At 44.9% G+C, this 26,964-nt stretch overlaps 2 long non-coding RNA genes across 2 annotated transcripts in view; both read left to right on the top strand.

Moving 5' to 3' along the window:
- The first annotated feature begins 1,249 nt into the window (after positions 1-1,249).
- Positions 1,250-4,057, top strand: LOC135186436 (uncharacterized). Its single transcript, XR_010306864.1, has 3 exons — positions 1,250-1,474; positions 3,848-3,898; positions 3,991-4,057. It is a non-coding gene; the product is annotated as an uncharacterized LOC135186436 (long non-coding RNA).
- Positions 4,058-19,772: 15,715 nt separating this feature from the next.
- The window catches only part of LOC135186438 (uncharacterized), a 55,574-nt gene continuing 48,382 nt past the window's right edge, over positions 19,773-26,964 (top strand). Inside the window, exon 1 of the long non-coding RNA XR_010306866.1 lies at positions 19,773-20,021. This is a non-coding gene — a long non-coding RNA (uncharacterized LOC135186438). The remainder of the gene's footprint in view (positions 20,022-26,964) is intronic.

The raw sequence follows: 26,964 nt of genomic DNA on the forward strand, positions 1-26,964 counted from the left end.
CAAGGTCTTGTAATGACAGGATGAGGGATAATGGGTTTAAACTGGCAGAGAGGAGATTCAGACTAGATGTTAGGAAGAAGTTCTTTCCAGTAGGGGTGGTGAGACACTGGCACAGGTTGCCCAGGGAGGTTGTGGCTGCTCCCTCCCTGGAGATGTTCAAGGCCAGGTTGGATGAGGTCTTGAGCAACCTGTTCTAGTGGGAGATGTCCCTGCCTATGGCAGGGGGTTAGAACAAGATGATCATTGAGGTCCCTTCCAACCTAAACCATTCTATTATTCTATGCTTAATCACGTTTGTAGCACTACTGATGCTGAGAAGGTGCTTACACTGCAGACAGTATAAAGATGGATAGATTCTGTTATCTTGAAGAATTCTAACCTTGAAATGGGGTCTCTTCCAACCTAAACCATTCTATGATTGTTTCATTCTATGATCTTTCACTAGTCAAATAATACAGCTATTCTAAAAGCTAACAGAGCTATAGTTATTTTCACCAGCAAACATATTTTTTCAGAGTTGTGGAGTCTTCTTCTCTAGAGACATTCAAAACCCCATAGGATGCATGCCTATGTGGCCTGCCCTTGGTGATCCTGCTTTGGCAAGGGGCTTGGACTTCATGATTTCTGGAGGTCTTTTCCAAACCCTAACATTCTGTGATAGTTCCTGTACCACTAGAACCTCCCTATCTTTACGTAGCTTATCATAATATATTTTCACAGGGACTTATAAAATACAAAATCATTTAAACTACACATGTAAAAATGATGGAAATGTATTTTAATGAGTTCCATTTTGGGGAGTCATAAATGTGTTTCTTCATTTAAGACCTGATCAAAAGACCACTCAGATGAAGAGAAAATATCCCAGAGATCTCTATAGGTTTCAGATTGGTCCCTTGTTAAGATTTATTTCCACGCAGTTTAACTCAAATAAGGCACATGTGGAGTTGGTTTGGGGTGGGTTATATTTCCTGTGAAAGTTTTCAAGGGAAAATAATACATTAAAGAAATGTTTTTCCATTGGTGGTGCAAGCACCTACTAAGCCCAAGCTTGATGTTTTGACTGTGTCTTTGGCAACGAGGAAAATAGGTCTGGCATTTGTAGATATGCTATCTAGCATGCAACGTTAGATAATATTGATGTCCCTCTAGGACAAGGTGTTCTGATTAGTGGATGAAGAAAGGCTGTGGATATTGTTTAGCTGGACTCTACTAAAGCCTTTGACACCTTCTCCCACAGCATTGTCCTGGAGAAATTGACTACACGTCGCTTTGATGGGTAGATGCTTCAGAGGGTAAAAACCTGTCTGCATGGCCGAGTCTAAAGGCTGGTGGTGAAAGGACTTCAATCCAGGTGGTGGCTGGTCAATGGCAGCATCCCCTTGTGGGAGTGCAATGTGAGAGGAATCATAATAAGTGAATGCTGGCCTTGGTTCCCACAGCTGCAGGCTATCTTGTCTGAGGAGAAGGACAGGTAAGTGGACATCTCATTAATGAGAAAAACAAGGCATGGTGTAAGTAAAAGTCTGGGTTGTTCTTGCCTAATTATGCTGGTGTGTAGGTGTGTGCTCTGTGCTCAAGACTATATAATGAAAGCCAAAACACTTAATAAAGGTCTCCAGTATAATTCACACTGAATTGTGTGAAGCCATAGAATCATAGAATTAAGTATGTTCCAGAGAGCTCAGAAAAACACTGGGAAGAAAAAAGAGATTACATTGATGTTTTAGCCTTTGTCTTAATTCTGAGAGTAGCTGATAAGCAGCATTACTTTTCTGAGAGCACAGGAACACAGTTCTCTGAATCATAGAATCTACCAGGTTAGAAGAGACCTCCAAGGTCATCCACTCCAACCTAGCACCCAGCCCTAGCCAGTCAGCTAGACCATGGCACTAAATGCCTCATCCAGTCTTTTCTTGAACACTTCCAGGGATGGTGACTCCACCACCTCCCTGGGCAGCCCATTCCAATGCCAATCACTCTCTCAGAGAAGAACTTCCTCCTAACATCCAGCCTTTACTTCCCCTGGCACAACTTGAGGCTGTGTTCCTTTGTTCTGTTGCTGGTTGCCTGGGAGAAGAGACCAACCCCCAGCTGGCTACAGCCTCCCTTCAGGTAGCTGTAGAAAGCAATGAGGACTGCCCTGAGCCTCCTCTTCTCCAGGCTGCACACCCCCAGCTCCCTCAGCCTCTCCTCATAGGGTTTATGTTCCAGGCCTTTCACCAACCTCGTTGCCCTTCTCTGGACACATTCCAGTACCTCAACATCTCTTGAACTGAGGGGCAGCACTCATGGTGTGGCCTGACCAGTGCTGAGTACAGGTGTCATCACTCTGATCACACTGATCTGTGTGAGCTTCAATCACATTTCTCCCACAGCAGCAAACACGTAGCTGCAGCATCCCCCAAGGATCAGTTTTGAGACCATCTCTCTCTTTATCATTGATTCAAATGAGGAGATTGAGTGCACCCTCAGCTAAGATTGTAAATGATGCCAAATTAGGTGGGAGTGCTGATCTGTTTGAAGTTAGGGATCTGGACAGGCTGCATTGATGGGCCAGGGTCGGTTATATGAGGTTTAACAAGGCCAAGTGTCAAGTCCTACACTTGGGTCACAACAACCCCATGCAGTGCTACAGGCTCAAGACAGAGTGGTTGGTAAGTAGCCCAGAAAACAAAAGGGCAGCTGGTTGACAGCCAGATGAACATGAGCCATCAAGGGTGCCCAGGTGGCCAAGAAAGCCAACAGCATCCTGGCCTGTATTAGGAATGGTTTAGCAGGAGTAGGGATGTGATTTTGCCCCTGTACTTAGTGCTGATGAAGCTCCATCTCAAATACTGTGTTCAGTTTTGGGGCTCTGAAAGACTTTGAGTTGCTGGAGCATGTTCAGAAGAGGAAAACAAAGATGGTGAAGGGTCTGGAAAAGAAGCCTTAAGAACAGTGACTGAAGGAATGGGGATTGTTAGGTCTGGAAAAAAGGCTGAGGGGAGAGTGCCACTGCCTAAAGGGAGGTTATATTGAGGTGGGAGGTCAACAACTACCTGAAGGGAGGTTGTCACCAGGTGAGGGTTGTGCTCTACTCCCAGGCAATCAGCAATAGAATGCGGGCACACAGTCTCAAGTTGTGATGGGGGAAGTATAGGCTGGATGTTAGGAGGAAGTTGTTGGCAGAGAGGGTGATTGGCATTGGAATGGGCTGCCCAGGGAGGTGGTGGAGTCACCGTCCCTGGAGGTGTTCAAGAAAAGCCTGGCTGAGGCACTTAGTGCCATGGTTTGGTTGACTGGCTAGGGCTGGGTGCTAGGTTGGCCTGGCTGATCTTGGAGGTCTCTTCCAACCTGCTTGATTCCATGATCCTATGAAATGATAGAATGAGAGGAAATGACCTCAAGTTGCACCAGGGGAGGTTTGCCTTGGATATTAGGACAAATTCTTTAATGAAAGAGAAGAACAAATACTTCAATGAAAGAGTAGTCAGGCATTGGAACAGGCTGTTCAGCTGAAGTTGCCAACCCTGGGGATGTTCACAAAATGTGTAGAAATGGCACTTTGGGATATGGTTTAATGGACATACTGATGTCTGGTGAATAGTTGGGCTCAATGATCTTTTCCAGCCTAAACAATTCTATGGTTCTATGATTTTATAATAAAGCCATTAAAAAAAATCCTAAAATGCTCATGACCAGCTTGTTAACATACCTAGATTAAAAAAAACCATTCAGTCTTAAAACTATTCTCTTGGTTTGAGTGCTCCTGGAGATGTACTTAAATTCTGCATGGTAATTTTGAGGGTTTTTCTTCTTGTTTGCATGATTTCCACACTAACTACTTCTGCCTTGACTTCCCCAGCTTTTCAGTGCAGTTGATGTGGTTCCTAATGTCTTCACATGGCTCACAATGGTGAGAATCTCACTTGTGTAACTTGTAATTTTGCTACAAAATCAGAATTTACCCACGAGTCTCTACCTTCAAAACTTCTTCTCTTTCTGCAGACATCAAAGTTTTATGATTTCTTTTACAAGACCAAACACTAAGCATAAAAAGCACCAAATTGTACAGGTAGGTAATGCAGACAAGCTCAAAGGTTCTTTGGGGCTTTCTGGTTTTAGATCTAAACAGTGAAAAGTCACAGAATCACAGAATTTCAGAGTGGTAGGGGCTGGAAGGGATCTCTGGAGATCTTCTGGTCCAACCTTCTAGTCGTCGTCTTCTTCTTCTTCTAGTACTCCTGCTGGATCCAGGTTCACCTAAAGCAAACACAGCAACACATTCAGGTGGGTTTTGAAAATCTCCAGAGAGGAAGACTTCACAACCTTTCTGGGCAGACCTTTGCAATGCTCCTGCAGCTTCAAAGGAAGTAAGTTTTTCCTCATGTTCAGATAGAATTTCCTGTGTCCCAGTTTGTGCCCACTGCACAAGTCCTATCAGCAAAAGGACAGACTTCCAGAGCAGCTCACCTTCACAACTTCTTTATGCAAAAGCCATCATTAGGCTTTTTCTTCACATTTGCAAACATTTAACTGTTTCTTGTCATTGTCATCCATTTCAATTCAGCAGGGTCTGGATATTAAGCTGAGTTCTCTCCTTATTTCTCAAACTATGGAAAGTCTGCATCAAAAAAGTCAGTCATGTCTGTGATAACCCATATTGTCAAGTAATGTCATCACTGACAGGTGTTTAGCATCCTCCTCTTGTGTGCAGCCAGGAGGAAAGGGACCTGAGGGTACTGATAGATAGTAAGCTGAAGATGAGCCAGCAGTGTGCCCAGGTGGCCAAGAGAGCCAATGGCATCCTGGCCTGCATCAGGAACATTGTGGCCAGTAGGACAAGGGAGGTTATTCTGCCCCTGTACTCAGCACTGGTCAGGCCACACCTTGAGTGCTGTGTCCAGTTCTGGGCCCCTCAATTCAAGAGAGATGTTGAGGTGCTGTAAGGTGTCCAGAGAAGGGCAACAAAGCTGGTGAGGGGCCTGGAGCACAAATCCTATGAGGAGAGGTTGAGGGAGCTGGGGGTGTGCAGCCTGGAGAAGAGGAGGCTCAGGGGTGATCTTATTACTGTCTACAACTACCTGAAGGGGCACTGTAGCCAGGTGGGGGTTGGCCTCTTCTCCCAGGCAACCAGCAATAGAACAAGGGGACACAGTCTCAAGTTGTGCCAGGGTAGGTCTAGGCTGGATATTAGGAGGAAGTTCTTCACAGAGAGAGTGATTGGCATTGGAATGGGCTGCCCAGGGAGGTGGTGGAGGCACCGTCCCTGGGGGTCTTCAAGCAAAGGCTGGCTGAGGCACTTAGTGCCATGGTCTAGTTGATTGGTTAGGGCTGGGTGCTAGGTTGGACTGGATGATCTTGGAGGTCTCTTCCAACCTGGTTGATTCTATGATTCTATGATGTAGCTATACCTCACATATACAGTGGTATAGTACATTCAAAGGACTTTGAATGTAAAAAGGAATAATATTGCTGCTACAGATGACAATATAACCTAGCTTGCTGCTTTAGGGCTTACAAAATACACATAAGAAACATGAAGAGAATATTTCTTTATCAGTGCTTATTCTTAGGGATTGCTAAGATTGCTACTAGTGACAACAGAAGCAAGGAAGTCATTTTACAGTAATTAATGGTTCAGTGGTGAGAGGCATTAGCAAAGAAATACTTGAGCTGCTGGTCATTCACTGATATCTTAGACCAGATAAACAAAAGGCATAAAATGAAGTCCTGAGGAGGATTTAGCCACCAATAGTGCTTGCCACTCTTTTCTCAGAGGAAACACTTCTGAGGAGAGGCTGAGGGAGCTGGGCCTGTTTAGCCTGGAGAAGAGGAGGCTCAGGGGTGATCTTATTACTGTCTACAACTACCTGAAGGGGCATTGTAGCCAGGTGGGGGGTGGCCTCTTCTCCCAGGCAACCAGCAATAGAACAAGGGGACACAGACTCAAGTTGTGCCAGGGTAGGTATAGGCTGGATGTTAGGAGGAAGTTCTTCACAGAGAGAGTGATTGGCATTGGAATGGGCTGCCCAGGGAGGTGGTGGAGGCACCGTCCCTGGGGATGTTCAAGAAAAGCCTGGATGAGGCACTTAGTGCCATGGTCTAGTTGATTGGTTAGGGCTGGGTGCTAGGTTGGACTGGATGATCCTGGAGGTCTCTTCCAACCTGGTTGATTCTATGATGTAACCAAGTCTGATACTTGCTATTTTGGTACTTTCCATCCTGCTTATGTGCCCGCTATTGCACTCAGATAAACAGGCCTTCTGGTGGCTGTAGGAATGGACTCCATAACCTTAATGACAAGATTCTAAATGCTCAGAGACATTTATGACAAGTTTGTACTTAGTTTCTTGCCTGCTTTTATATCACCATGAAACTGGCTGCTCCGAATTCATTGGGGGGAAAAAGCTCAGGGAGCACAACGTGAACGCCTGAGCAGCCTGGAGGATTAAGAGACTTGTCCAATTAATTGAGCCTTTTGAAGACTGACCAATTTGTACCAAAACTAGGCCATTCACAGTTTTTGCTTGCGTTTGCAAAGGGATGTGTATGTTTCCACTGACTCATGAAGAAGTCTGACTTTGGAAAGCTATTTATTATTAATAAGAATTATTCTGAACTACCAAGAACATTCAGAATCAAACTCAACTACCTTCTGTAATAGCCATGTTTTCCACCTTGAAAGAAGATTTGCTTCAGCTTCAAAGGAGAAATAATGACATCCAGTGGTCTCCTGCCTCCCCAACAGTGCCCATGTTTGTTGTGTTCTGGTCCTTTGGCACAACTTGAGACTGTGTCCCCTTGTTCTGTTGCTGGTTGCCTGTGAGAAGAGACTGACCCTACCTGGCTACAACCACCCTTCAGGTAGTTGTAGACAGTGATGAATTCAGCCCTGAGCCTCCTCTTCTCTAGGCTAAACAACCCCAGCTCCCTCAGCCTCTCCTCACAGGGTTTGTGTTCCAGGCCCCTCACCAGCTTTGTTGCCTTTCTCTGGACACATTCCAGCACCTCAACATCTCTTGAACTGAGGAGCCCAGAACTGGACACAGTACTCATGGTGAGGCTTGACCAGTGTTGAGTACAGGGGAAGAATAACCTCCCTTGTCCTACTGGCCACACTGTTCCTGACACAGGCCAGAATGCCACTGGCTCTCCTGGCCACCTGGGCACACTGTTGGCTCATCTTCAGCTACTATCTACCAGCACCCTCAGGTCCCTTTCTTCCTGGCTGCTCTTCAGCCACTCTGTCCCCAGCCTGTAGACATGCTTGGGATCCTTCAGATCCTACCCATTGTCTACAAATGCACAGCTACATGTTGTAAACAGGTCTGTCAAATCTTCATCCTTGACTTACTTTATTTAAAAATATATTTTGATTTTGACAGAGTAGACTTAATAACAAATAAGCTCTGATGCACATATGTTAATGGATAGGGTTGGGAGATAGGTTGGACTGGATGATCTTGGAGGTGTCTTCCAACCTGGTTGATTCTGTGGAGGTTAATCAGACCTCAAAATCTACAATGTCTTCTTAGCTTGGATTCTGGGTACTTTCTGAAACTCCTCATTTCAAAGTCAAGGTTTTCCTCATTCATTCTGTGCCTAACATTTTCTGACCCAGAAATGACAGTATTTCCACTCTCTTGTTCATATTATTAGTGGTGTTGCTCTTGTAGCAACACATGGGAACCTGACTTAGGGGCTGACTCCTCTCATGCCAGGTGCCGCTCACACGCAGAACAAAAATCTGGTTCCCACACCAGGTCCTTAAGCTTGTTAAGTGCTTTGGACTGAAAAGCTTTGAATGCATATAAAATATTACAGCTCATTTGCAAAATTTGTTTAAAAAGTTAATCAGGTTCTAAAGGGACCTGATTGAACAAATGTGTGTAGTAATATATCACATTTCACTGTGGTCCCCTATGATTTCCTAACAATATGTGCAACACTTAAATCTCACTTACACCAAAGCTCGTTTGCAGTGCTTTTACAATGCAAAGCTTAAAGCAAATGCAGAAATGGGCCCAGAGGATACATTCCCTTCCTGACTTGATGCCCAACGACAGAAGGGAAAAGAGATGGAAACTTGGAGCAATTAATTCGCTTTGGGCATGAGACATGGCCATAAGACACCACTGAATCCATCTCCTGATCATCCCTGCAAGTGTTGTCAGCCTATCTCTTCATAGAATCAAGCAGGTTGGAAGAGACCTCCAAGATCATCCAGGCCAACCTATCACCCAGCCCTGTCCAATCAACTAGACCATGGGACTAAGTGCCTCATCCAGGCTTTTCTTCAACACCTCCAGGGACAGTGACTCCACCACCTCCCTGGGCAGCCCATTCCAATGCCAATCTGTGCTAGATTGTGTGGTCCTGCTCTGGCAGGGGGGTTGGGCTCGATGATTGCCTTGGGTCCCTTCCAACCCCTAATATCATGTGTGATCCTGTGACCTCATGTTAGGTGGGGACAAGATACATAAACGAGAAACCTTCTGATAATAAAATTGTAACTTGTCACAGAATACATCTGGTTGGAAGAGACCTCAAAGATCATCCAGCCCAACCCAGCACTGAAAGGTCACCAGTAAACCATATTCCTGAATGCCAGGTCCACATATTGCTTCAATACCTCCAGGGACAGCAACTCCACGACTTCCCTGGGCAGACCATTCCCATGTTTGAAAACCCTTCCAGTGAAGAAATATTTCCTAACATCCAACCTCAACCTTCCCTGGAGCAGTTTAAAACCATTTCCTCTCGTCCTATTGCCTGTCCCCTCCTTGCTCCACCCTCCCTTCAGGTAAGGTAGAGAGTGATGTGGTCTCCTGTCAGCCTCCTCTTCAGCAGACTGACCAAACCCCAGCTCCCTCAGCCCATTCCTTTATGTTGTGTGCCCCAGGCCTTTCACAAGCCTGGATTTCAAACTGAAAGAACATTCTGTGTACCAAATCTGTCAGTTACATTGATTTAAATACATAGCTGCATAACAACAAGGTAAAACCAAAACCTAACAGCCAACCAAAACCCCAAATGAAACAAAAAAATACCCCAAGGAAAACCAAGAAATCTGAATCAACAAACCCCACAGTGACCACTACCTAACCATTATCAAGATTGTAAAGAGCAACTACATCATCAGCCTCAATTTGGGAAGATTGGTTCTTAGGTAGAGCCTTTATTGCTGTTCCAAAGCAGTGAAGCAGCTGTGGCTAATACCATGAGCTCTCACAAGGAAGATCACAAGGCACAGGAGGAACCTGGTGTCATAACCCCCCCCCCAAAATATTATCTGTTTGGGACTCCCCCACTTCTAAGCATAGAATAGCTTGAGCATTAGGTAGGTTTAATTTGCTATAAGCTGTGAGTGATTGGCTACTTTGACAACTGCAAAGAGGCTGAGACTGTATCACAGGCTAATAAAAGTCCTAATAAAAGTTTTAAACTAGTTCACACATCTGCAGTCTGGTGGGGGGGCATTACCTAATGTGTGCCATTTCTGCCATGCTCCCCACTACCCCCTCACTGGTCACAGGGCAGAAAAGCATTGCTATCATATGTGTGTGTGTCCCAGGTATTTTTATGGCCTTCACCAAAACACCATCATCTTCAGACAAACCTCCTGAGGATTTATGAGAGTGATACAGGTAATTCTCTGAAGAGCCTATAAGTCTCACTTCTCACAATTCTTCTGAACTATTATAACCTACCTCTGCTTCACAGATTCCTTTAAAGGGAGACACAAATTCATGTCTGGTATTTTTACACCTTGGATAAAAATAATCAAGCTGGGCCTTTTAAAACGTCTGTGTTATGATTTCAACATAGAGCCCGTGGAAATAAAGGCCATAATTACAGAATCATAGAATCAAGCAGCTTGGAAGAGATCTCCAGGATCATCCAGTCCAACCTAGCACCCAGCCCTACACAATCAACTAGACCATGGCACTAAGTGCCTCAGCCAGGCTTTCCTTCAACATCTCCAGGGACAGTGACTCCACCACCTCCCTGGGCAGCCCATTCCAATGCCAATCACTCTCTCTGCCAACAACTTCCTCCTAACATCCAGCCTAGACCTTCCCTGGCACAACTTGAGACTGTGTCCCCTTGTTCTGTTGCTGGTTGCCTGGCAGAAGAGACCAACCCCACCTGGCTACAACCTTCCTTCAGGTAGTTGTAGACAGCAATGAGGTCAGCCCTGACCCTCCTCTTCTTCAGGCTACACACCCCCAGCTCCCTCAGCTGCTTCTCTCAGGGCTGTACTCCAGATCCCTCATCAGCTTCGTCACCCTTCTCTGGACACGTTCCAGTCCCCCAACATCCCTCTTGAATGGAGGAGCTCAGAGCTGGACACAGTACTCAAGGTGTGGTCTGACCAGTGCTGAGTACAGAGGAAGAATAATCTCCCTTATCTTACTGGCCACACTGTTCCTGATGCAGTGTCTGAAGTTTGTAAATTAATGGAGAAATTTAAACCTGCCCACATGCAGAAGGGTGAGGAGCTCTTAGTACCTCTGAGTGTCATTAGAAAATGAAGTAGATTGAGGTAACAGCATTGATTGTCCTTGTTTTTTTATGCATAGATGTGCTATGTCCAGTGGGATTTAGAGTGGAACTGCATAACATTTTGTTAGGTGCTAAGGTGGGACTTCAGCCCTTGCCCAGGTGAGGCAAATTTCCAATGGTCAAAGACTATAACAGACAATACAACCAACACAGTGCAACCTTTTCTTTACATATCTAACTCAACCTCCTTTGTGCAGCCCTCAGTCTCACATGCTCACTGTGCTGCATGTGTTTCCCAGGCACTGTATTTCCAGCAGGGCAAAAAGACCCTGAAAAGCTGCACTTGTAAAACCATCCCAATGCCCTTTGGTTTACAGAGCTTTCAGGACACCTTTTCAAGATGTGTTCTTTTCTATGTTCTTTCCATTCACAGGAAGCCATTAGAGTAAAATGCTGAGGGGCCAGGGGGAAGCAACGTCTGGCAGGGGCCAGTAGAAATCTACTTTGAACTCTGATGAGGAACATTTCCACTCTGGTTATTGCTAAATCCACTAGCCATAGGTGATCCAAGGCTCATAAAGTCAGGTATGATGGAACTCCCTAGGGAGCTGTCCTAGAGAAAGAGAAGCTCTGCACATGTGTTGTTTCTCTATGAATGACAAAGATTGTCCTGTGCTCTCAGAAAAGTAATGCTGCTCATCAGCTACTCTCAGAATTAAGACAAAGGCTAAAACATCAATGTAATCTCTTTTTTTCTTCCCAGTGTTTTTCTGAGCTCTCTGGAAGTGCCTCCTTTCTGCTTTAGAAACCCACTCTTTGGTGGGTTATGACAGACTTCTCAGCAAATTCATTTCAGAAAGGAAAATCTGTCTTACAGACTAAATCCATCAGCATGATGAAGCCCTAATGCTTTTCTTTTTATATAGAATCAACCAGCTTGGAAGAGACCTCCAAGATCATTCACTCCAACCTAGCACCCAGCCCTGTCCAGTCAACTAGACCATGGCACTAAGTGCCTCATCCAGGCTTTTCTTCAACACCTCCAGAGACAGTGACTCCACCACCTCCCTGGGCAGCCCATTCCAATGCCAATCACTCTCTCTGCCAACAACTTCCTCCTAACATCCAGCCTAGACCTCCCTTGGCACAACTTGAGACTGTGTCCCCTTGTTCTGTTGGTGATTGTCTGGGAGAAGAGACCAACCCCACCTGGCTGCAAGCTCCCTTCAGGTAGTTGTAGACAGCAATTTTCCTTTTTGGTTTGAGTTTTTTGTTTGCTTTGGGTTTGTTTGTTCATTGGTTGGGTTGATTTTTTGGGTTTTTTTTGCCTGGTTGGCTTTGGAGTTCTTTCCTTTAATTATCTCATATTATGTATTCTGCTTGTTATCTTCTCATGACATTCATAGAAGTTTCAGTCATATATGACTTCAGATCATCTTGATGTCAATGGGAGCTGAAAGATCCAATTGAGCAGGATGAGAAGAGAAATAGCTAAAGCTGCTGTTAGATAACAATCCCAAAGTCTGATCCTAAAAGCTAATCATAGAATCAACTAGGTTGGAAGAGACCTCCAAGATTGTCCAGTCCAACCTAGCACCCAGCCCTAGCCAGTCAACCAGACCATGGCACTAAGTGCCTCATCCAGTCTTTTCTTGAACACCTCCAGGGATGATGACTCCAGCTCCTGCTTGGTCTCCACTTTTCAGAGAGATATTAAGGTTCCATTAGCACATTTTTAATTCTACCTTTTTTTTCCCCAAGAGGAAATATGGAGCTACTAGTAACATCACTCCCTGGGCTAGCAGAGAAACTCCAGTTCCTAAGGGAGGTTTGTAGATGGTTTGTCCACTTGGCTGCTAGATGTAGAACAAGCTACAAAGCAGGAATTGGCACCTAGGTCTGTGTTACCTGCTGAGTACTGCAGAGCTACAGGAGTGATTCCCTCTCCTGACTCCAGCAGGAGAAGCCTGGTGGCCTCAAAGATCTGATAGGTACCAACTGCAGCAAGTTCAGACAAAAGTGGGAGCTGAGCCCAGGACTCCTGCATTCACAGGAATACTGTGCCTTCTGGCTGCTATTTTAAGAGCAAAGCCTGACTGTGCTTTGGCTTGGAAAGGGCAGACAGTGACACTCCTTTCAGGCAAGGGCACAGTGATTTCCCCTTTGGCATCCAAGCTTCAGACAAAAGCTGAGGTAAGACAGAGTATTGCCCTCAGAGGGTTGCAATTGTACAAACCATCTAGGAAATTCCCTGGTCAATGTGCAGATTATTTTGGAGTGCTGCTCTGGAGCACCATGCAACTGTAATCACCTAAAAGCAAGCTCAGCCTCCTAGAAGCTGCTCACGAATATGGATTTGAAGCTGTTGATCTGTTTGGTAAAATCATTCAAGAAAATATGTTTGTTTTAAAGGGAGTGTGCTAGTTTGAGCCTAGCTAGAATGTTTTGGTGAGAAGAATTAGATTACAGGCTGTGGAAGGAAAACAGTGGTGATGTTTACTTCACTCATAGGCTTGCTGAGATGGATAAAAACAAGAATCCAAACATAGGTAAGTCACTTCTGCTGGGGAGCTCCCAGCTGCATTTCTCTCTCTAACCTCTATGCTATCTCTCTGATTAATCCACTTTGCTTCCCAACACCCTGTACAAACCTCCATTCTTCCTTGGGACTGGGGTAAGGTTGAGGGGGGGTGGGGGAGGGGGGAGAGAACGTGGAAGGGTGGTTGGGAGCCCCTCCTGTAGACTCAGGTTTCTGGGAGGGCTGTTATGCTTCTCTATTACCTTTTTCCTTGTCTATTTCTGTCTGTAACTGCATATATTGAGTCATTGGACACTGGAATGGACTGCCCGGGTAGGTGGTGGAGTCGCCGTCCCTGGGGCACTTCAAGGCAAGGTTGGACGTGGCACTTGGTGCCATGGTCTGGCCTTGAGCTCTGTGGTAAAGGGTTGGACTTGATGATCTGTGAGGTCTCTTCCTACCCTGATGATACTGTGATATTGTAAATCTCTGCTTGTCTATTGTGCTAAGCTGTAAATATAAGCTTCATTCAATTTCCAGAGCTGACAGAGTCTAGCCTGGGTGATTTCCAAAGTATGGGGGGCAGGGAACACTCAAAGCATCACAGGGACTTAAATACTTAACCTTGCTTAAAATCCATCCTGGGACTGCTGAATCCAAACCCAGACTCTCTTATCATCTGAAGCTCATACTTGCTGTGACTGAAAAATAAAACCTCCCAACAAATAGCCTAGTTTGTAAGTCTCAGCTACCACACAGGAAAAAGCAGTAAACATTAACCAAAAATTTACAAGCTTTTTTTTTTATGAGCTTTGATTTAGGTTTTTAAAAGCAGGGTTAATACCTGGAAAATAAAAAGTGAACTCTTCTCTTCCTCATCAAGTTTTTACAATCCCCTATTTGTTCTTGCATGGTCATGAAAACAGAAGAACCATTCAGAAGAGTGAGATACTCAAACAGCTCTTTCCAAGATCAAGGGAATGATGAATTTACACAAACCAAATCATTTTAACACTTACAGGTTACAATAAAATAGGGAAGGTATACTCACTCCTGTGCTTTTGCTTAGGTATATTTTTTCCCTGTTCTGAGCATGTTGGTTCCTCTTCTTTGTTGATTGTGGAACAAAATAGTGTGACATGGATGAACACAGTATTTCATTATTGCTGTAATTATGTCATCCATTACTGTCATCATAACATTCATTTAGGATTAAGACATGCTTGGCATGATTCAGACATAAACTAATGATCAAGTCAACTCATTTAAACAACATGTGCTGTCCACACAGTGGTAAGGTCATAGAATCAACCAGGTTGGAAGAGACCTCCAAGATCAGCCAGTCCAACCTAGCACCCAGCCCTAGCCAGTCAACTAGACCATGGCACTAAGTGCCTCATCTGGGCTTTTCTTCAACACCTCCAGGGATGGCATCTCCACCACCTTCCTGGGCAGCCCATTCCAATGGTAAATCTCTCTGTGAAGAACTACAAGGCTGGAACTCAGCTGAGATGACAGAGAGGGTAAGAGTGACAGCTGAAGGAATTGCCAAACATAATAAATAGCTATTAAAATCAATAACAGCTTTTCCATTGGCTTAAGTAACTTTTGGACCACATCCTAAATGCACTATTTGGAAGATTTATAGATTTCTTTTAATAGACATGAACAAAAGTCTTTTATGTGAAATGATGGCTTTGCTGCTGTGGCTTGTGGAAATGGCATGCATCTCTCCTGCTAGTGTGACAGCCCTCAGTTTTGACAACACTTATGCATTTGTTCAGCTTTACAAGGTGAATAGGCTTAGTGTATAAAATTAAGCATGTGTACAGGGTCCAGGCTTTCCTTTAATTGTGTAATAATTTTATCTGGAGTTGTATTAAATCCAGACTTAGTTTTCCCTGACATTTGTTTTTGGTTTTAATCTTGACTCTCTGTTTCTGGTTCCTTTGAAGCTCAGGTTCTGTGCAGAGCGCACCATGGGGAGCTATACCCGTACGGAAAAGCCTGATGGGCTCTTGTAGAGAGGCAGCACGGAGTGTGGGCCTCTTGCTCTCAGGCATTGTGACTGTAGAGATGATGTGATACCACCAAACAAGGAAAGCTGAGTCTTTGTCAAGTGCTGTGGAAGAATTACAACACTTGAGTGATAGCTTTCTCAGTCTGGAGTCTCAAGTAAGCAGAAGCACATCCCTTGAGAGGCTTAACCTTGGAAAGAGGTCATGTTTCATAAACAATGTGCTTAGGTTGTTGGACAGGCTTAGGGCACTGTGCAGTCATGACATAGATTTTCCATTCTTTCAAGCATCAAAATTATGCAATGTTGTGCATATAAAATGCAGGAATTGAAGCACCTCAAAGTGCAGTTCCATGATAAACTCACTGTTGTTGCTATTTCCAAAGGATGGTGGTCCCCCACCACCACTTTCTTCTCCAGCCCAGGTGCTCCTTCTCTCTTCTTGGGCCAGCTTCTGTACTGATTCAACTCACTAAGACCTGATAAACCAACAGAAAAGAAAATCTACTGGGAATAAAAGTGAAATTTGAGCAAATTGATTCAAAGAGGTGTGGCAGATTTTGAGCCTCAGCGTAGTCTATCAGCAGGAGCAAAAGGACAAGTGAAAGAGAACGCTCTCACATCCCAGAGTGTCATCTTAACCTACAGCTGGAGACATAATAGCAACTGGGAAGGGAAGGAAAACTCTTCCTTCCAAACCAGTCTTCTGATAATGGTGGTTTCAACCACAAATATGATTGTGAAGTAAGTGATGCATTCATGGTTCATGAGCCCTTGCAGATGGGTATGAATACTGACAATACAATAACGTGTTTCTAAGGTGAGAAGGTGGCAGCTATCTAACTTAAATGCAAAGAAATATATCATGTATCACAGTATCACAGTATCATCAGGGTTGGAAGAGACCTCACAGATCATCAAGTCCAACCCTTTACCACAGAGCTCAAGGCTAGACCATGGCACCAAGTGCCACATCCAACCTTGCCTTGAACAGCTCCAGGGACGGCGACTCCACCACCTCCCCGGGCAGCCCATTCCAGTGTCCAATGACTCTCTCAGGGAAGAACTTTCTCCTCACCTCCAGCCTAAATTTCCCCTGGTGCAGCCTGAGGCTGTGTCCTCTCATTCTGGTGCTGGCCACCTGAGAGAAGAGAGCAACCTCCTCCTGGCCACAACCACCCCTCAGGTAGTTGTAGACAGCAATAAGGTCTCCCCTGAGCCTCCTCTTCTCCAGGCTAACCAATCCCAGCTCCCTCAGCCTCTCCTCGTAGGGCTGTGCTCAGGGCCTCTCACCAGCCTCGTCGCCCTTCTCTGGACGCACTCAAGCATCTCAATGTTCCTCCTAAACTGGGGGGCCCAGAACTGAACACAGCACTCAAGGTGTGGTCTAACCAGTGCAGAGTCCAGGGGCAGAATGTCCTCCCTGCTCCTGCTGGCCACACCATTCCTGATGCAGGCCAGGATGCCACTGGCTCTCTTGGCCACCTGGGCACACTGCTGGCTCATGTTCATCACATGCTCTTATTTAGGCATCTCCACAAAGGACTTAATCTGTCCTCCTCAGACCCCACCTGGAGTCCTGTGTGCGGTTCTGGAGCCCCCAACACAAGAAGGACATCAAACTGTTAGAGTAAATCCAGAGGATGAAAACAAAGATGATCAGAGGGCTGCAGCAGCTCTGCTATGAGGAAAGGCTGGAGAGTTGGGGCTCTTCAGTCTGGAGAAGAGACGGCTTCAAGGGGACCTTGCAGTAGCCCTTCATTATCTGAAGGGGACCTACAGGAAGTCTGGGGAGGGACTATTGACAAGGTCTTGTAATGACAGGACAAGGGACAGTGAGTTTAAACTGGCAGAGGGGAGATTTAAACTAGATGTTAGGAAGAAGTTCTTTGCAGTGAGGGTGGTGAGACACTGGCACAGGTTGCCCAGGGAGGTTGTGGCTGCTCCCTCCCTGGAGGTGTTCAAGGCCAGGTTGGGTGAGGTCTTGAGTCACCTATTCTAGTGGGAGGGAGTATCCTTCTTAACCTCTTCCAGAACTCTGGAGACACTACCAGTTAGAAGAAGACTAGAAAACAAATCACTGGTGAAATTCTTTCCAAGTTCAGCAGCATGTAGGGTTTGGGTTGTTTTATTTTTTAATTCCAATATTGTACATTTCTAAAGTCCAGCCAGGGCTAAAAAATGTGCCAAAATACTGTGAGGAAGATGAATTTCAAATGTTTCTAGACCTAACAGAAGCTGAACATGGAAAGAAAATCATGAGAAATCCATACTGCTGGAAATTTATTGATGATTTTGTAGATCCCAGATGTTTCAGTGATTTATGTAAGCTACAAAAATTTGAGAGCTTATCCAGAATCAGTTCCAAGATGTTCAGAATTTTCTATCACTTGTCTTAATGGCCCACTGAACCTGAAATGATGAAGTAAGTCTGTTTTCCCTTGAAATACAGAACAGCTGATGAGACCAATGGGAGAGCCAAGAGGGGATGGGATTCCTGTTTGAATATGCTTTTCAACCAGAGACCCAGGCAAAATGTTGCTTATCTGCAGGGACAACCCATGCACAACAGAATGTGAGCATAGGGAGGATACCTGTGCCTGCAGCTTCCATCAGTTTTATTCTCAAGGTGGGAACCTGCTGTGAAGCTCAGATCCAAAGTAGCAGTTGGGTCTCTAAGCTTCCTCCTCTCTTATTTTTTTTTCTATGCAATCAGCAGTCACAGCACTGATTCTTCAAATGCAGTAGCTCTTCTCTGGTGTGCTAGTTTGAGGCTAATTGGAATATTTTAATGAGAGAGATCAGATTATGGGCTGTGAAAAGGAAACAGTAGTGATGTCTACTTCACTCATAGGCTTGGTGAGATGTATAACAAGAGCACAAATATAGATAAGACAGATCAGGAGAGTCAGAGTGTGTGAGTCTCTGTTGCAGTTGGTGCCTGTGCTTTTCTCCCTGGGATGCTTCTGTGTAACTAATCCTTCTGCTTCCTAAGCCCCTTTGCTGATCCTCCAAACTCACCTTGCACGTAAGGCAAACTCTGGGGTAAGTTAGAGGGGTGGAAGGGTGGTTGGGAGTCCCTCCTGGGGACTCAGGTTTCTGGGAGGGCTGTTGTGTTTCTGTATTGCCTTTAACTTGTATATTTCTGTCTATAGCTGTAGATATTGTAAATATCTGCTTGTGTATTGTGTTAAGCTGTAAGCTGCATGCAAAGCTTCATTCTTTAACTTCCAACTGGCTGAGTCTAGCTTGGGTGATTTCATGAGATGGGGGGGGGGGGGGGCAGATAACTCCTGAGCCATCACATCTGGGTAATTTTATCTCAGTTGGTAGCACAGCAGGAAAAAAGGGGAGAGGGGAAGAAAGAAAGAAAGAAAGAAAGAAAGAAAGAAAGAAAGAAAGAAAGAAAGAAAGAAGGAAAGAGAAAGAAAGAAAGAAAGAAAGAAAGAAAGAAAGAAAGAAAGAAAGAAAGAAAGAAAGAAAGAAAGAAAGAAAGAAAGAAAGAAAGAAAGAAAGAAAGAAAGAAAGAAAGAAAGAAAGAAAGAAAGAAAGAAAGAAAGAAAGAAAGAAAGAAAGAAAGAAAGAAAGAAAGAAAGAAAGAAAGAAAGAAAGAAAGAAAGAAAGAAAGAAAGAAAGAAAGAAAGAAAGAAAGAAAGAAAGAAAGAAAGAAAAGAGGGGAGAGAGAGAGGAAGGAAGGAAGGGGAAGGAAGGAAGGAAGGAAGGAAGGAAGGAAGGAAGGAAGGAAGGAAGGAAGGAAGGAAGGAAGGAAGGAAGGAAGGAAGGAAGGAAGGAAGGAAGGAAGGAAGGAAGGAAGGAAGGAAGGAAGGAAGGAAGGAAGGAAGGAAGGAAGGAAGGAAGGAAGGAAGGAAGGAAGAAAGAAAGAAAAGAGGGGAGAGAGAGAGGAAGGAAGGAAGGAAGGAAGGAAGGAAGGAAGGAAGGAAGGAAGGAAGGAAGGAAGGAAGGAAGGAAGGAAGGAAGGAAGGAAGGAAGGAAGGAAGGAAGGAAGGAAGGAAGGAAGGAAGGAAGGAAGGAAGGAAGGAAGGAAGGAAGGAAGAGAAAGGGAAAGAAAAAGAAAGGGAGAGAGGAAGAGAGAGAGGAAGAGAGGAAGGAAGGAAGGAAGGAAGGAAGGAAGGAAGGAAGGAAGGAAGGAAGGAAGGAAGGAAGGAAGGAAGGAAGGAAGGAAGGAAGGAAGGAAGGAAGGAAGGAAGGAAGGAAGGAAGGAAGGAAGGAAGGGGAAGAAAGGAAGGAAGGGGAAGAAAGGAAGGAAGGGGAAGAAAGGAAGGAAGGGGAAGAAAGGAAGGAAGGAAGAGGGAGGAAGAAAGGAAGGAAGGAAGAGGGAGGAAGAAAGGAAGGAAGAAAGAGAGGAAGAAAGGAAGGAAGAAAGAGGGAAAGAAAGGAAGAAAGAGAGGGAAAGAAAGGAAGAAAGAAAGAACAAAAGAAAGAATGAAAGGAAGAAAGAGAGAAAGGAAGAAGGGAAGAGAAAGAAAGAGAAAGAGGGAAAGAAGGAAAAAAGGAAAGAAAGGAAGAAGGAAAGAGAAAGAAAGAAAGGAAGAAGGAAAGAGAAAGAAAGAAAGAAAGAAAGAAAGAAAGAAAGAAAGAAAGAAAGAAAGAAAGAAAGAAAGAAAGAAAGAAAGAAAGAAAGAAAGAAAGAAAGAAAGAAAGAAAGAAAGAAAGAAAGAAAGAAAGAAAGAAAGAAAGAAAGAAAGAAAGAAAGAAAGAAAGAAAGAAAGAAAGTAATAAAGAGAGAGAGAGAGAGAAAGAAAGAAAGACCAAACAAATATGATGTAAATGTTACTATCAAAGTTACTTTACCTCTTTAAAAGGTGGAAATCCTCCTTCTTCTGGGATTTCTCTGCAACAATCTGAAGACCAAAGTGCCTTCAATATTCTGCATGGAATGACTTCCACCAGATTTGGAGAGAAGTTCATAAATCAACAGCAACCTCTTAACTGCAACATTTTCACAGGTCCAGTGGCACTCTAAGCAAACAGCAGGTTTGTAAGAACGGAAAGGCACTTTTATTACACACACAATCTAATGTTCAAAGGGCTGTGAAAGATGCTTAAGCATTAATATTTTATATAGCCTTCTCTCTCAGCAGTAATTGCAAGCTACTAAGAAGGATGTTAAACCATAGCTGTTAGCACTGGCACAGCCCCAAGTAAACACTGAAGGCTCACAGAAGGGGGTTAATTGGTACAAGGAAAGGTAATTTATTAAGGAACACTGAAACTCTGTGTACACCCATAGATCAGACTGAACTCAAACAACCTTCTCTGAATATGACATTTGATAATCAGATTGATTTTTTTTTCCCCTTGATTCTATAATTCTACAATAGGTTTGCAAATGTGATGATTGTCTCATGGCAGCCTCGTACTTCTGTTGCTAAGGAACATACATTCACATGTATGTGTGGTAGTGCCATCATTATGACTACAAACTGAACCTCATGTGAACCATCAGCACACAATAAGATGTTTTTAATTAAGACAAATATTTTGAGGATAAAAGGTATTCATAGAATCATAGAATCAACCAGGTTGGAAGAGACCTCCAACATCATCCAGAACAACCTAGCACCCAGCCCTAGCCAGTCAACCAGACCATGGCACTGAGTGCCTCAGCCAGGCTTTGCTTCAACACCTCCAGGGACGGTGACTCCACCACCTCCCTGGGCAGCCCATTCCAATGCCAATCACTCTCTCTGCCAACAACTTCCTCCTCACATCCAGCCTAGACCTCCCCCAGCACAACTTGAGGCTGTGTCCCCTTGTTCTGTTGCTGGTTGCCTGGGAGAAGAGACCAACCCCACCTGGCTACAACCTCCTTTCAGATAGTTGTAGACAGCAATGAGTTCATTTCAGTATACTATTGCAAAAAAAATCCTAGTGGTATTGAGTTATCACTTTAACAACCCACAAAAATATGTTTTCATCAGAACTATTCTTCACTGCATTCCTTAGTTCTGTTTATATTTCAACTCTTTTGGAAGCTGAAGTGAAGCAATATTTTTAGCTAAGAGCGTAATATCATGATATACTACGTTATCAAGAGCAGCATATACCTCTCAAAGTAGATATAATGCTCCATTTGCACTCACCATATGAGTTCACTCTTGAAAATAAATCTTCAGGTAACCCTCAAAACAGGGAGGCAAGACCAGGGAGAAAGCAGAGGCATTGGAGGTAGGGAATGAAAAGGGGGCTCTGGGGAAACTCCTTTTAATGTTACTTACACAGGCATGTATCATGCACTTCTGCTGAAACATAAAGACTTATCTTTTTTGTGTATGCACATTTGCCATCAACCATCTGCATGGAAGTATGATATCATTTCATACAGGAGAAAGAAAGAGAGAAAGAAAAAGACTCCAAATTTCAAAGTCAGACATCCGAAGGGTAAGGGATGCTCCGAACAATCTGCTCTGCTTTCCTTCTCTTCTATTCAAACTCAGCAGGTTTGCAGATGGCACCAAGCTGTGTGGCACAGTCGACTGGCTAGAGGGCAGAGATCCATCCAAAAGGGACAGGCTGGAAAGGTGAGCCCAGGCCAACCCTGTGACATTCAACAAGGCCAAGTGTAAGGTCCTGCACCTGGGTCGGTGCAATCCCAAGCACAACTCCAGGCTGGGTGGGGAATGGCTGAGAGCAGCCCTGAGGAAAAGGACCTGGGGGTCTGGGTTGATGAAAAGCTCAACATGAGCCTGCAGTGTGCTGGGCTGCAGCAAGAGCAGTGTGGGCAACAGGGCAAGGGAGGGGATTCTGCCCCTTGGCTTTGCTCTCCTCAGACCCCACCTGGAGTACTGTGTGCAGTTCTGGAGCCCCTTGTTCTCTTGCTGGTTGCCTGGGAGAAGAGACCAACCCCACCTGGCTGCAATCTCCCTTCAGGTAGTTGTAGACAGCAATGAGGTCACCCCTGAGCCTCCTCTTCTGCAGGCTGCACACCCCCAGCTCCCTCAGCCTCTTCTCATAGGGTTTGTGCTCCAGGCCCCTCACCAGATTTGTTGCCCTTCTCTGGACACCTTCCAGCACCTCAACATCTCTCTTCAATTGAGGAGCCCAGAACTGGGCACAGCACTCAAGATGTGGCCTGACCAGTGCTGAGTACAGGGACAGAATAACCTCCCTTGTCCTACTGTCCACACTGTTCCTGATGCAGGCCAGGATGCCATTGGCTCTCTTGGCCACCTGGGCACACTGCTGGCTCATCTTCAGCCTATTAGCTTAGAGTATACTATTTAAGAAGAGCATTGTGCAAAATGTTTAGATTTCACAAATTTCAGACCTTTTTCTTGTGTATACTTTATGCTTAAGAGCCCAGGTGCTTTAGCTGCCAGCTCCAGCTGTCTTGGACTCAGTGGAAGCCATTAAAACTTCATGTAGTGATCTCAACTCCCTGCTTTTATACACAAAAATGTCATGATTTTTAAGGCTTTCTCTCCCTAGACACTCCTAAACCAGGAGCAGGTCAGGTGGGAAACCTGGGAAATACCATTTTCCAAACCTTCCATTTTCAGTCTGACAACAGTGAGATAAGAATCTGAAGCACATCATTTATCTAAAATGAAATATTATCCATTTTGGCTGTAACCCTCGATGAGAAATCCCGGACTCCAAAGAGATGGGAAGCAGCGACCCATAAGATGCTTCAGATTCTGTAATGACATCTGTTGCTGGGAAAAAAAAAGGGTAATAGTTCAGGACATCAGGTGTAATTTGGAGTGCTGCATCCAGTTCTGGAGCCCCCATTACAAGGAGGATGTGGATGTGCTGAAGCATGCCCAGAGAAGGGCCACTGGGATGCTCAGAGGGCTGCAGCAGCTCTGCTGTGAGCACAGACTGAAAGAGTTGGGGCTGTTCAGTCTGGAGAAGAGAAGATTTGGAGGGGATTTGATAAATATTTCTAAGTATCTGAAGGCTGCCAGGAGTGAGGGACAGGCTCTGCTCACTGCTCCCTGGGATAGGACACGGAGCAAAGGGTGTAAGTTGCAGCACAGGAGGTTCTGCCTCAACACAAGGGGAAACTTCTTGACTGTAAGGGTCACAGAGCACTGGAACAGGCTCCACGGGGAGGTTGTGGAGTCTCCTTCTCTGGAGACTCTTAAGGCCTGTCTGGATGTGTTCCTATGTGATCTGTGTTAGATAGGATTGTCCTGCTCTGGCAGGGCGGTTGGACTCGATGATCTCCTTGGTTCCCTACCAGCCCCTAACATCCTGTGAGCCTGTGATTTTCACCCAATAAAGCATCTGAATGCCATCCTCAGATTAGCAGAAATATATAAGCATTTGAAGAATTAGAAGTAGCACTTCTGTAAGACATCATCATTTTCCCCCAGTAAAGCACCTGAATGCCATCCTCAAATTAGCAGAAATGTTTAAGCATTTGAAGTATTTGAAGAATTAGTAGTAGAGCTTCTGTAAGACATCATCATTTTCACCTTTAAAGCATCTGAATGCCATCCTCAACTTAGCAGAAATAAGCATTTGAAGAATTAAAAGTAGCACTTCTGTATGACATCATCATTTTCCCCCAGTGAAGCATCTGAATGCCATCCCCAAGTTAGCAGGAATAGATTTTGCACCTGTTCTATGTCTGTATCTGCTTAAATCTTGATCTACATCTCTATCTCCTGACCTTTATATCCATACACCTTGAGTACTGTGTCCGGTTCTGGGCCCCTCAATTCAAGAAAGATATTGAGGTGCTGGAACGTGTCCAGAGAAGGGCAACAAAGCTGGTGAGGGGCCTGGAGCACAAATCCTATGAGGAGAGGTTGAGGGAGCTGGGCCTGTTTAGCCTGGAGAAGAGGAGGCTCAGGGGTGATCTTATTACTGTCTACAACTACCTGAAGGGGCATTGTAGCCAGGTGGGGGGTGGCCTCTTCTGCCAGGCAACCAGCAATAGAACAAGGGGACACAGTCTCAAGTTGTGCCAGGGTAGGTATAGGCTGGATGTTAGGAGGAAGTTCTTCCCAGAGAGAGTGATTTCCCATTGGAATGGGCTGCCCAGGGAGGTGGTGGAGGCACCGTCCCTGGGGGTCTTCAAGGAAAGCCTGGATGAGGCACTTAGTGCCATGGTCTAGTTGATTGGTTAGGGCTGGGTGATAGGTTGGACTGGATGGTCTTGGAGGTCTCTTCCAACCTAGTTGATTCTATGATTCTATGATTCTATCACACTCATTATAGCAAGAGCAGGGCTGCATTGTAATCGAAAAGCAACACTGCTTCCTCAAAAGCTTTAATCTGGCTAATGCTTGAGGGAGTTGAGGGTTGCACTCTGAATACCTGAATTAGAATAAGTGATATTCTAAGGGGGGGAGGGGAAGGCAAAGAAAGACAACTTCTGGGTTGTTGGTTTTTTTTTCCCAACATGCTAGAATCTGACCTTCTAGTTTGGACATTCTTTGATACCCACCATAAAGTCTTCTGGGAAGAGCTCAAGTCTATTTGGTTTTAAATAGCAGTCAAATTACAGAGTTTGCCCTGGACAGTAAAACCTATTTGCTTGAGTATCTTTAGGGTGTGTTTTAGCCCCGTGGCAAGCCTTGTCTGGAAAGATTTTGCAAGAGCATAGGTCTTGAAGGTGCAGTACTGAGTCAGACCTAATCCAGCCTGTTAGCTGCAAATGTATGCACACTGCTGGGTCCGTATACCTTCACTGGGAAGACATATGTCTATTCCTCCCTTGTTGAGCACTGACTCACGAGGCAGGAAACACACTGTGCTCATTGTAGAAACATTTTCTGATGGTCATTTTTTTTCCCTCCCAGCTTATATGAGAAGCTATTGGACAGTCAGGATCAGAATGGGATTGGTCCCATGGAAAATTTCCCATTTCAAGACCTGAGGTTGCTGTGCTCTTTATTTTTGGTGACATATTCTCAACTGAACCAGGGAAAATAAAGTATTTGATTCTTGCTTCTTCACCAGATGTGCAAGGAAGGCCTAGGGTTTCTGGATATAAATGTATCATATGAACTGCGAGGCAGTGAAGCATGCCTGTGTATGAACTCAGAATTCCCAGCAGGCTTTAGCAAGAGTTATTTTTCTTTCAGGGATACCATTTGTTTTCCATTATAGCCACCTTCTGTTAACATTTTTGTGAGATGAGACCTTGTGTCTAATTGTATTCATCCACAGCTCAGCCTATGACTGACTTTCCTGGCACTACGTGTCTGTGTTTGTCCTAATTCCAAGATACTCCAGGAACTATGTGACTATCTATGATCATTTCTTCCTCCCTTATCAAAAATAAAGAGACCTATCTGGGAAGAGATAATTGAAAGCAAATAATAATGTTAGCATGATCCCACAGAGAGGTCGTGGGCACTCACAGAGTGAAATGTCTTCAAAATTAAGTGAGGCATCGCTGGGTTTCCCATGCAACCCTCCTTAAAATGAATTGTTTCTCATGTCTAAATGTACCCTTTCTGCAGGAAGACTGCAGATAGGACAGGATGGCCTAGTTTAGTTCACTCAGCTCTATTCCCATTATGCAGTGGAAATGCATTTCTGTCTTCATAGAATCAGCCAGGCTGGAAGAGACCTCCAAGATCATCCAGGCCAACCTAGCACCCAGCCCTAGCCAGTCAACCAGACCATGGCACTAAGTGCCTCAGCCAGGCTGTGCTTGAACACCACCAGGGATGGTGACTCCACCACCTCCCTGGGCAGCCCATTCCAATGCCAATCACTCTCTCTGAGAACTTCCTCCTAACATCCAGCCTATGCCTCCCCTGGCACAACTTGAGACTGTGTCCCCTTGTTCTGTTGCTGGTTGCCTGGCAGAAGAGACCAACCCCACCTGGCTACAATGTCCCTTCAGGTAGTTGTAGACAGCAATGAGGTCACCCCTGACTACTCATTCAATTTCTGTTGAAAATCTTTTTCTCCCTCATTTTCCATGTTTTGTTCTTAGTGGACAGTTGTTTAATAGGTGTGTGAATTATGTACCTGGCTGACTTCTGGTTTGGAGACTTCATATTATCTAAACCTTCTCCCTAACAACTAGAGTCCCCCCCTTCTCCTTTCCATCAGTTTGGTTTGCAAGTGTCTTTTTGCAACACCTGCTTGAATCATAGAGTGCCAGGTTGGACAAGACCCCAGAGATCATCTGGTGCAACCTCTCTAGGTGATAATATAGTTTAAATGAGATCATAGAATCATGGAATCATAGAATCAGTCAGGTTGCAAGAGACCTCCAAGATCATCCAGTCCAACCTAGCACCCAGCCCTAGCCAGTCAACCAGACCATGGCACTAAGTGCCTCATCCAGGCTTTGCTTCAACACCTTCAGGGATGGTGACTCCACCACCTCCCTGGGCAGCCCATTCCAGTGCCAATCACTCTCTCTGCCAACAACTTCCTCCTAACATCCAGCCTAGACATCCCCCAGCACAACTTGAAACTGTGTCCCCTTGTTCTGTGTTGGTTGCCTGGCAGAAGAGATCAACCCCTACCTGGCTACAGCCTCCTTTCAGGTAGTTGACTCAGCACCCTGCCAACCTGAGTCTTAAATTGCTATCTCTCATGCAACTCTTGTGTCCCTGTGTTTGCAGCTCTTTTCCTACTTGCTCACCATTCTTAGAATACGAAACTCAAACATTTAATAACCACTTGTGTTCAAATCACACTCCCCTTTGAGCACCACTTCACCTAGTAGCTTTAAGTAGGTTTCTGACATTTCTCTTGCTCTTCTTGAACCTGTTTGCAGTTACAGACACACAGAAAGTTAATTTCTTACATGTTCCAGCCCTCACAGACAATCACACAAATCACAGTTACCATAGGTAATGTGTGTATGTGTGTGTATGTATAGACCCACACATACATACTAGGACAAATACCTCTAGTAAAAGGGTGACAAAGCTGGTGAGGTGCCTGGAACACAAACCTTGTGAGGAGAGGCTGAGGGAGCTGGGGGTGTGCAGCCTGC

This window comes from Pogoniulus pusillus, chromosome 25 (assembly GCF_015220805.1).
Source record: "Pogoniulus pusillus isolate bPogPus1 chromosome 25, bPogPus1.pri, whole genome shotgun sequence".
Lineage (NCBI taxonomy): Eukaryota > Metazoa > Chordata > Aves > Piciformes > Lybiidae > Pogoniulus > Pogoniulus pusillus.